An 11,740-nucleotide genomic window follows, 5' to 3' on the forward strand; every position below is an offset into this window, starting at 1 on the left:
GAACTATCTTACCCAGGACCGCCGAAGCAGCGTGGACCAGGGGAGAACTGAACTTTATACTTCACACCACAGTATTGAGTAATGTGCCCTCTTCCACATAGGGCAAGCTGGAATGTTCCATTTTACCCAGGACGGCCGAAGCGGCGTGGACCAGTGGAGGACTACACAATCATGAGGTTTGATATCGACTTGTGTGTTTCAATAGGGTACCGATGGTATGTTTTGAACCGATTTGATTTAGCCATTCTGAAGTCATCACTTGGTTGAAGCGCTGAACTAGGGCGTGTCTATCGTTTACTTTGCATTGGGATATTATACGTTGCATGCTCTACTAGGTTAATGTCATAGGTTTGGCTATCGAGCATGCCCAAATGATGACTTGATTGTGTGCTTGCTTGAATTCTACACATTTCATACCATCGGTTAGTTGTCGAATCATTCCTCGATCATAACCTTCGTTCTTGGTTCATGTATGCTCTCTTCCACATAGGGCAAGCTAGAATTAACTATCTTACCCAGGACCGCCGAAGCAGCGTGGACCAGGGGAGAACTATACTTTGTCTTGTATGCCCTCTTCCACATAGGGCAAGCTAGAATGAACTATCTTACCCAGGACCGCCGGAGCAGCGTGGACCAGTGGAGGACTATACTTTGTTCATTACACCACAGTATTAAGTATGGTGTCCTCTTCCACATAGGGCAAGCTAGAATTAACTATCTTACCCAGGACCGCCGAAGCAGTGTGGACCAGGGGAGGACTATACTTTATACTTCACACACTAGCCAAATTGAAGTCATCACTTGGTTGAAGCACTGAACTAGGGCGAGTCTATCGTTTACTTTGCATTGGGATAATACGCTGCATGCTCTCTTAGGTTAATGTCATGTGATTGGCTATAGAGCATGCCCAAGTGATGACTTTGTTTCAAGCTCAACAGGTAGGGTATTGAGTCCTCTTCCACATAGGGCAAGCTAGAATTAACTATCTTACCCAGGACCGCCGGAGCAGCGTGGACCAGGGGAGAACTATACTTTGTCTTGTATGCCCTCTTCCACATAGGGCAAGCTAGAACTAACTATCTTACCCAGGACCGCCGAAGCAGCGTGGACCATTGGATGACTATACTTTGTTCATTACACCACAGTATTAGTATGGTGTCCTCTTCCACATAGGGCAAGCTAGAACTAACTATCTTACCCAGGACCGCCGAGCAGTGTGGACCAGGGGAGGACTATACTTTATACTTCACACACTAGCCATACTGAAGTCATCACTTGGTTGAAGCGCTGAACTACGGCGGGTAATCGTTTACAGGTTATAATCATATAGCTGCATGCTCATTAGTAGATAATGGAATATTGTATGGCAATATGAGCATGCCCAAGTGATGACTTTGTTTCAAGCTCAACAGGTAGGGTATTGAGTCCTCTTCCACATAGGGCAAGCTAGAATGAACTATCTTACCCAGGACCGCCGGAGCAGCGTGGACCAGTGGAGGACTCTATACTTTATACTTCACACCACAGTATTGAGTACTTCTTGCATAAAGCCCCTAATGAGAACCACGAGGGCTCTCTCAAATGTAGAACCACAAGGGCTCTAGTACCGATTCTCTCGGTACGGCCTTGGTCCGTGTTCCTTTATGCTTGTACTCTTAGAAAGTCTCAACCCGGAGGTCTTGACTTTGATTGTCATAGTTGGACTACGACGGGGCATCCGACCATTGCTGATCGAACACCCCTGATTCACCATCTTTCGGGTAGGCGGTACGCGTACCTCCGGACGCGAAGTCTCAACCCGGAGGTCTTGACTTTGATTGTCATAGTTGGACTACGACGGGGTATCCGACTCATCGAATACCCCAGAAGCACACCATCTTTCGGGTAGGCGGTACGCGTACCTCCGGACGCGGAAAGTCTCAACCCGGAGGTCTTGACTTTGATTGTCATAGTTGGACTACGACGGGGTATCCGACTCATCGAATACCCCAGAAGCACACCATCTTTCGGGTAGGCGGTACGCGTACCTCCGGACGCGGAAAGTCTCAACCCGGAGGTCTTGACTTTGGTTGTCATAGTTGACTATGACGGGGCATCCGACCATTGCTGATCGAACACCCTGTTACACCATCTTTCGGATAGGCGGTGCGCGACACCACGACGCGGAAAGTCCTCAACCCGGAGGTCTTGACTTTGTATTGTTGGATAGTCCTCTTCCACTATAGGGCAAGCTGGAAATATTCCATTTTACCCAGGACTGCCGAGGCAGCGTGGACCAGGGAGAACTTCACGGAATCTTCAGGCATCCATGATTGCCATAGTGCGTAAGGCCGCCGCTGTGCGCGTCAACTCGTTCCCCGTGAGGAGGAGTCTAGCCGCCGCTAAAAGACGAAGCATTAAGTGTCCCTCATTCCACTATAGGGCAAGCTGGAAATATTCCATTTTACCCAGGACCGCCGAAGCAGCGTGGACCAGGCGAGGACTATACTTTATACTTCACACCACAGTATTGAGTACGACTTGCATAAAGCCCCTAATGAGAACCACGAGGGCTCTCTCAATGTAGAACCACGAGGGCTCTAGTACCGATTCTCTCGGTACGGCTTGGTCCGTGTTCCTTTATGCTTGTACTCGCGGAAAGTCTCAACCCGGAGGTCTTGACTTTGATTGTCATAGTTGGACTACGACGGGGCATCCGACCATTGCTGACCGAACACCCCTGATTCATCATCTTTCGGATAGGAGGTGCGCCCACCTCCGACGCGGAAGTCTCAACCCGGAGGTTCGGACTTAGAGTTTTTCCCATTTAAAAGTTTTTCTCTTAGCCATACTGAAGTCATCACTTGGTGAACGATTGAACTAGGGCGGGTTAATCGTTTATAGGTATCATGTGGTTTGCATGCTCTCTTAGGTTAAGGTCATGTGGTTGGCTATCGAGCATGCCCAAGTGATGACTTTGTTTCACGCTTGCTTGATTTCTTCATGATTCCCTGTTATATAGTGTAATCATTCGAGAACAGGGAATCTTTGGTTTTGCTCAACAGGTATTGGATGTCAACTTGGTATCTAGATCGCATTAAGTCTCAACCCTTAGGTTCGGACTTGTATAGTGACATCTTGTTACGGTCTTGAGTCTCAACCCGCAGGTTCGGACTACTTAGTGTTTGATCGAATATAATATGGCAACTTGTGCCTAAGTCTCAACCCGCAGGTTCGGACTTCTGTTTATTTGGCCAATGTATGTATAAGGCAACTTGTGCCTAAGTCTCAACCCGCAGGTTCGGACTTGTGTATTTGTTCGAAGTCATGTATAAGGCAACGTGTGCCTAAGTCTCAACCCGCAGGTTCGGACTTGTTAGTGTTTCGTCAACTTTCATATGGCAACTTGTGCCTAAGTCTCAACCCGCAGGTTCGGACTTGTGTATTTGTTCGAAGTCATGTATAAGGCAACTTGTGCCTAAGTCTCAACCCGCAGGTTCGGACTTGTGTATTTGTTCGAAGTCATGTATAAGGCAACGTGTGCCTAAGTCTCAACCCGCAGGTTCGGACTTGTTAGTGTTTCGTCAACTTTCATATGGCAACTTGTGCCTGAGTCTCAACCCGCAGGTTCGGACTTCTATAGTGTTTCGTCAATTATCATATGGCAACTTGTGCCGAAGTCTCAACCCGCAGGTTCGGACTTCTGGAAGGATCACTTGGCCACTAATGATCCTTCCGCAGGTTCACCTACGGAAACCTTGTTACGACTTTTACTTCCTCTAAATCATCAAGTTCGGTCAACTTCGATAAAGCAGACGCGGTTCACGAGGATCCAGCGAACGATCATCTCCAAAGACCTCACTAAATAATCCATCGGTAGTAGCGACGGGCGGTGTGTACAAAGGGCAGGGACGTATTCAACGCTGGCTGATGACCAGCACTTACTAGAAGTTCCGAGTTCATATGGACCATTGCAATCCATAATCCCTACTAAGTGAGTATTTGAGTGATTTCCCGTTCCTCTCGGAATAGGAGACACGCTGCTACCCACATTGTAGCACGCGTGTAGCCCAGAACATCTAAGGGCATCACGGACCTGTTATCGCTCGATCTCATTTTGCTAAACACAAATTGTCCTGCTAAGCAGCGTACCGTAAGTGCACTTGCGCACACGAACAGCGAAGGTGTCAGGTCATACTCCACCGAAAGGTCCTAACCCGTTCCAATCGGCATCGACGCATTAACGCTGACTGCGTTCTAGTTAGCATATGTGAGTCACGTTCGTTATCGGAATTAACCAGACAAATCAATCCACGAACTAAGAACGGCCATGCACCACTACCCTTAAATTTGAGAAAGAGCTATTAATCTGTCTCACCTCCATAAGTTCGGACCTGGTAAGTTTTCCCGTGTTGAGTCAAATTGAACCGCAAGCTCCATTTCATTGTGGTGCCCTTCCGTCAATTCCTTTAAGTTTCAACTTTGCAACCATACTTCCCCCGGAACCTGACTTTGGTTTCCCGGAAGCTACTGAGAGCACCTGGTTGTAGCGTCTCCCAATTGCTAGTTGGCATCGTTTACGGTTAGAACTAGGGCGGTATCTAATCGCCTTCGATCCTCTAACTTTCGTTCTTGATTAAAGAAAGCATCCTTGACAAATGCCTTCGCTTTAGTTAGTCTTACGACGGTCTACGAATTTCACCTCTCGCGCCGTAATACTAGTGTCCCCAACTACTTCTGTTAATCATTACCTCCGGTCTGAGTACAAACCAATGAAAGATTAGACCAAGGTCGTATTCCATTATTCCATGCAAGATTATTCTAGGGCGTTTGGGCACCCTGCTTTAAGCACTCTAATTTGTTCAAGGTAAACGTGAGCGGTCGAGCTCTATGTTACACTTGCACCCGTTGAAGGGCACACCATGACACAGACTTGGTGCCCTACCACACCATTGAGTCGCAACCAGATTCCGACTTGGCCCACCGACCACGGGTTGACCGGGTCGGCGGAGCCGGACTGTGTTGGACAAGTATCAACTTCGAACGTTTTAACCGCAACAATTTTAATATACGCTAGTGGAGCTGGAATTACCGCGGCTGCTGGCACCAGACTTGCCCTCCACTTGATCCTCGTAGAAGGATTTATGCTCTACTCATTCCAATTATGAAACATCATTAAAGAGTTTCATATTGTTATTTCTCGTCACTACCTCCCCGTCCCGGGATTGGGTAATTTACGCGCCTGCTGCCTTCCTTGGATGTGGTAGCCATTTCTCAGGCTCCCTCTCCGGAATCGAACCCTGATTCCCCGTTACCCGTTGCAACCATGGTAGTCCTCTATACTACCATCCATAGTTGATAGGGCAGATATTTGCGAGATCTGTCGTCGGTGCGAGACCATACGATCAGCATCATTATCCAGACTTCAACTCAATGACACGGAGAACCCGCGATTGGTTTGACTAATAAGTGCACCAGTTCCCGCGAGGGTCCTGGCATGTTGCATGTATTAGCTCTAGATTTTCCACAGTTATCCAAGTAACTAGGTTGATGATCTCGTAAATTATAGCTGTTATACTGAGCCTTATGCGGTTTCACATTAAATCTGTTTGTACTTAGACATGCATGGCTTAACCTTTGAGACGAGCGTATATTACTGGTAGGATCAACCAGAATTCCGACTTTGCGTTCGAATGTTCATTGTCCCATTGCACCCGGAGGAGCAAACACCACGTTCTATATGTTGTCAAGTCCGGTAGCACACGGGAGGCGAGCCCCCGTGCGAACCTCATTGCCCTCGTATCACACACACACCCGATGCACCGGACAGGCACTTGAGCGGCATTCGACTCCGCTAAGCGCTCGTGCGCCCGATTGTGCATGCGCTGACGGGGCCTTCATACCCCTACCACAGCGACCTTATGCCAAACTTCCATGAATACTTAGGTGAGCTGACAAGGGCCTTCATTTCCCTACCATCAACTAAAGGACACGCTAGGCGCGTCCGATCATTGCAACTGCGGGGCTTTCATACCCCAATCACCACAGTACGCAATTCACCAGAGTTTAATCACAACCCCCCCGGACATGGCACACTATTAACTTGCAACAAAACTTAGTGTGTGCCGGGCACATCGGTTCCACAAAATCATTCCCGATGTACCCCAATTGGGGTTGTGAACGCATCCATGGTCCTCTGACACACCCAACCAAGCGTGGATACTACATACCTCAAACACCCAGTACACTAACAGACAAATCAACATATGGTTGCTTTCCCCCAGACATTTGCCAATCACTTGGCACCCGGACGGGAACTCGCTCCTGATTGCGCCATTGCCACCCATTTGCCAAGAGCGAGTTCTGTATGTAGATTTCATTTGGAAAGACAACCGTGTACTGGATATTCTATCCGACGATTACAGATGACGAGTACGAGACTCGACTACACTCACGGATAATACATTTTGGGTCGAGATTGCTTTCGGGGTTTTCGATTGGTCTTGCGCTTGTAAACGTATAACTTTGACTTGTGGTAACCTCGGTATGTTAGTCGATCACGTGGTTGTGAACTGGGTACGGGTGGGCAATCTGTTCACTTGCACTCTGGGTAGGAATATGGTGAGCGCTATAGGTTAAAGATCATGGTATGGTTCCATCGTGTGATGACTTTCGCTAGATAGTAGGATGTTTGGATAGTTATAACGTTTTTGGCCATTTGTTCATAGTGTTCGGTTCATTGAGGAATTCGATTGGTCTTTGCTTCACACACGTGGTCGATCACTTGGATGTGAACTAGGGTGAGAATAAGGTGTTCACTAGTGCTCTTAGGTTTTGGATCAGTACTGAGCACTTGATTGGTTTCGCATAATATGTATCCATAGTGATGACTCTTTCCAGCTTAAGATTTCGTTACCAGTTTCGAATCCTCCCCACGTTCGCTTTTACTTGGTTAGGTTTTCGAGTGTAGATTTGAAAGCAATCTCATGTATGTATCCCATCTGATATAAGCCACTGACAGTTCATGTCACCTCGTTCAACTCTCGCTGGGTCACAGAAGTATGTTACTGCGCCCATTATCCCTACTCGGATAGGTTCGGTTCGTTCGTTTTATACTACGGTGAGTAAACTCAATTTGTGCATCGCATAGCCATGGAAAGCAAGCTTTCGCGGGCCTCTTCGACTGTTTTGATACGAGCTGTGCCCGTGATGCTTGTCATCCCAGGATACTAGACCCCTTTGGACGACCGCATGACCATCAGAAAGTAAATTCCACGTTCGATTTGGGGTGTGAACCCCGAACATAAAGTCTTTGTGTAGAACCACGAGGGCTCTATAGTACCGATTCTCTCGGTACGCTTGGTCCGTGTTCCTTTATGTTCGTACTCTTGTGAATAAGATTCACGTTCGTTTTGGGATATTTGCTACTGTCACCGTTTGAGTACTATGGGGCTTGAACCCCTAACATAAAGTCTTTGTGTAGAACCACGAGGGTTCTATAGTACCGATTCTCTCGGTACGCTTGGTCCGTGTTCCTTTATGTTCGTACTCTTGTGTGTATAATATTCATGTTCGGTTTGGGATATTTGCTACTTTCACCAGGGTCCCGTTCTTCATACAAGTCTGCCTTGCTAATGTGGTAACTTTATAGTGTAGTTCTGACATCCCAATTTTGGGACTTAGCCGATTTTTCGTATATTTCCATATGACCCATAGGGTCCCTTTCTTCATACAAGCTTGCCTAGGGCGATCGGTCAAAACTTGTCTTACTATTCGATTGGTCTTCGCACTTTCACCCTAGGCAGTTCGCCTAGGTCTGTCTTCTTGAGGAGGCCAAAACCCGAAATAAGGAGGTTCGGCCGACCCTGAAACCTCCCCTGTCTGAACTACACTAACCCGATTTTTCAGGGTCCTCAGCGCCATACAACTTTGCCTAGGTCACTTGTACTCTTGACTTAGGCCATCCGACTTGGTCCGTGTTTCTTCCTAGGGTTCACCTAGGTACTTTGCCTTGCTTGATGTGGTAACTTTTTAGTGTAGTTCAGACATCCTAATTTTGGGACTTAGCCGATTTTTCATGTATTTCCATATGACCCATAGGGTCCCTTTCTTCATACAAGCTTGCCTAGGGCGATCGGTCAAAACTTGTCTTACTATTCGATTGGTCTTCGCACTTTCACCCTAGGCAGTTCGCCTAGGTCTGTCTTCTTGAGGAGGCCAAAACCCGAAATAAGGAGGTCCAGCCGACCCTGAAACCTCCCCTGTCTGAACTACACTAACCCGATTTTTCAGGGTCCTCAGCGCCATACAACTTTGCCTAGGTCACTTGTACTCTTGACTTAGGCCATCTGACTTGGTCCGTGTTTCTTCCTAGGGTTCACCTAGGTACTTTGCCTTGCTTGATGTGGTAACTTTTTAGTGTAGTTCAGACATCCCAATTTTGGGACTTAGCCGATTTTTCATGTATTTCCATATGACCCATAGGGTCCCTTTCTTCATACAAGCTTGCCTAGGGCGATCGGTCAAAACTTGTCTTACTATTCGATTGGTCTTCGCACTTTCACCCTAGGCAGTTTGCCTAGGTCTGTCTTCTTGAGGAGGCCAAAACCCGAAATAAGGAGGTTCAGCCGACCCAGAAACCTCCCCTGTCTGAACTACACTAACCCGATTTTTCAGGGTCCTCAGCGCCATACAACTTTGCCTAGGTCACTTGTACTCTTGACTTAGGCCATCTGACTTGGTCCGTGTTTCTTCCTAGGGTTCACCTAGGTACTTTGCCTTGCTTGCTGTGGTAACTTTTTAGTGTAGTTCAGACATCCCAATTTTGGGACTTAGCCGATTTTTCATGTATTTCCATATGACCCATAGGGTCCCTTTCTTCATACAAGCTTGCCTAGGGCGATCGGTCAAAACTTGTCTTACTATTCGATTGGTCTTCGCACTTTCACCCTAGGCAGTTTGCCTAGGTGTAGCTTCTTGAGGAGGTCAAAACCCAAAATAAGGAGGTTCAGCCGACCCAAAAACCTCCCCTGTCTAAACTACACTAACCAGATTTTTCAGGGTCCTCACCGTCATACAACTTTGCCTAGGTCACTTGTTCTCTTGACTTAGGCCATCTGACTTGGTCCGTGTTTCTTGCTAGGGTTCACCTAGGTACTTTGCCTTGCTTGATGTGGTAACTTTTTAGTGTAGTTCAGACATCCCAATTTTGGGACTTAGCCGATTTTTCATGTATTTCCATATGACCCATAGGGTCCCTTTTCTTCATACAAGCTTGCCTAGGGCGATCGGTCAAAACTTGTCTTACTATTCGATTGGTCTTCGCACTTTCACCCTAGGCAGTTTGCCTAGGTGTAGCTTCTTGAGGAGGTCAAAACCCAAAATAAGGAGGTTCAGCCGACCCAAAAACCTCCCCTGTCTAAACTACACTAACCAGATTTTTCAGGGTCCTCACCGTCATACAACTTTTCCTAGGTCACTTGCACTCTTGACTTAGGCCATCTGACTTGGTCCGTGTTTCTTGCTAGGGTTCACCTAGGTAGTTTGCCTTGCTTGGTGTGGTAACTTTTTAGTGTAGTTCTGACATCCTCATTTTGGGACTTAGCCGATTTTTCGTAAAATACCATATGACCCATATGGGTCCTTTCCTTCATATAAGTTTGCCTTGCTTGGTATGGTAACATTTGAGTGTAGTTCTGACATCATCATTTTGGGACTTAGCCGATTTTTCGTAAAATACCATATGACCCATATGGGTCCTTTGCTTCATATAAGTTTGCCTTGCTTGGTGTGGTAACATTTGAGTGTAGTTCTGACATCCCCATTTTGGGACTTAGCCGATTTTTCATTCAATACCATATGACCCATCAGGGTCCTTTGCTTCATATAAGTTTGCCTTGCTTGGTGTGGTAACATTTGAGTGTAGTTCTGACATCCCCATTTTGGGACTTAGCCGATTTTTCGTAAAATACCATATGACCCATCAGGGTCCTTGCCTTCATATAAGTTTGCCTTGCTTGGTGTGGTAACATTTGAGTGTAGTTCTGACATCCCCATTTTGGGACTTAGCCGATTTTTCGTAAAATACCATATGACCCATCAGGGTCCTTTCCTTCATATAAGTTTGCCTTGCTTCATGTGGTAAATTGTTAGTGTAGTTCTGACATCATCATTTTGGGACTTAGCCGATTTTTCGTAAAATACCATATGACCCATCAGGGTCCTTTGCTTCATATAAGTTTGCCTTGCTTGATGTGGTAACATTTGAGTGTAGTTCTGACATCCCCATTTTGGGACTTAGCCGATTTTTCGTAAAATACCATATGACCCATCAGGGTCCTTGCCTTCATATAAGTTTGCCTTGCTTGGTGTGGTAACTTTTTAGTGTAGTTCTGACATCCCCATTTTGGGACTTAGCCGATTTTTCGTAAAATACCATATGACCCATCAGGGTCCTTTGCTTCATATAAGTTTGCCTTGCTTGGTGTGGTAACATTTGAGTGTAGTTCTGACATCCCCATTTTGGGACTTAGCCGATTTTTCGTAAAATACCATATGACCCATCAGGGTCCTTTGCTTCATATAAGTTTGCCTTGCTTGGTGTGGTAACATTTGAGTGTAGTTCTGACATCCCCATTTTGGGACTTAGCCGATTTTTCGTAAAATACCATATGACCCATCAGGGTCCTTTCCTTCATATAAGTTTGCCTTGCTTCATGTGGTAAATTGTTAGTGTAGTTCTGACATCATCATTTTGGGACTTAGCCGATTTTTCGTAAAATACCATATGACCCATCAGGGTCCTTTGCTTCATATAAGTTTGCCTTGCTTGATGTGGTAACATTTGAGTGTAGTTCTGACATCCCCATTTTGGGACTTAGCCGATTTTTCGTAAAATACCATATGACCCATCAGGGTCCTTGCCTTCATATAAGTTTGCCTTGCTTGGTGTGGTAACTTTTTAGTGTAGTTCTGACATCCCCATTTTGGGACTTAGCCGATTTTTCGTAAAATACCATATGACCCATCAGGGTCCTTTGCTTCATATAAGTTTGCCTTGCTTGGTGTGGTAACATTTGAGTGTAGTTCTGACATCCCCATTTTGGGACTTAGCCGATTTTTCGTAAAATACCATATGACCCATCAGGGTCCTTTGCTTCATATAAGTTTGCCTTGCTTGGTGTGGTAACATTTGAGTGTAGTTCTGACATCCCCATTTTGGGACTTAGCCGATTTTTCGTAAAATACCATATGACCCATCAGGGTCCTTTCCTTCATATAAGTTTGCCTTGCTTCATGTGGTAAATTGTTAGTGTAGTTCTGACATCATCATTTTGGGACTTAGCCGATTTTTCGTAAAATACCATATGACCCATCAGGGTCCTTTGCTTCATATAAGTTTGCCTTGCTTGATGTGGTAACATTTGAGTGTAGTTCTGACATCCCCATTTTGGGACTTAGCCGATTTTTCGTAAAATACCATATGACCCATCAGGGTCCTTGCCTTCATATAAGTTTGCCTTGCTTGGTGTGGTAACTTTTTAGTGTAGTTCTGACATCCCCATTTTGGGACTTAGCCGATTTTTCGTAAAATACCATATGACCCATCAGGGTCCTTTGCTTCATATAAGTTTGCCTTGCTTGGTGTGGTAACATTTGAGTGTAGTTCTGACATCCCCATTTTGGGACTTAGCCGATTTTTCGTAAAATACCATATGACCCATCAGGGTCCTTTGCTTCATATAAGTTTGCCTTGCTTGGT

This window comes from Anopheles coustani, assembly GCF_943734705.1.
Source record: "Anopheles coustani chromosome X unlocalized genomic scaffold, idAnoCousDA_361_x.2 X_unloc_19, whole genome shotgun sequence".
NCBI classification, from domain to species: domain Eukaryota; kingdom Metazoa; phylum Arthropoda; class Insecta; order Diptera; family Culicidae; genus Anopheles; species Anopheles coustani.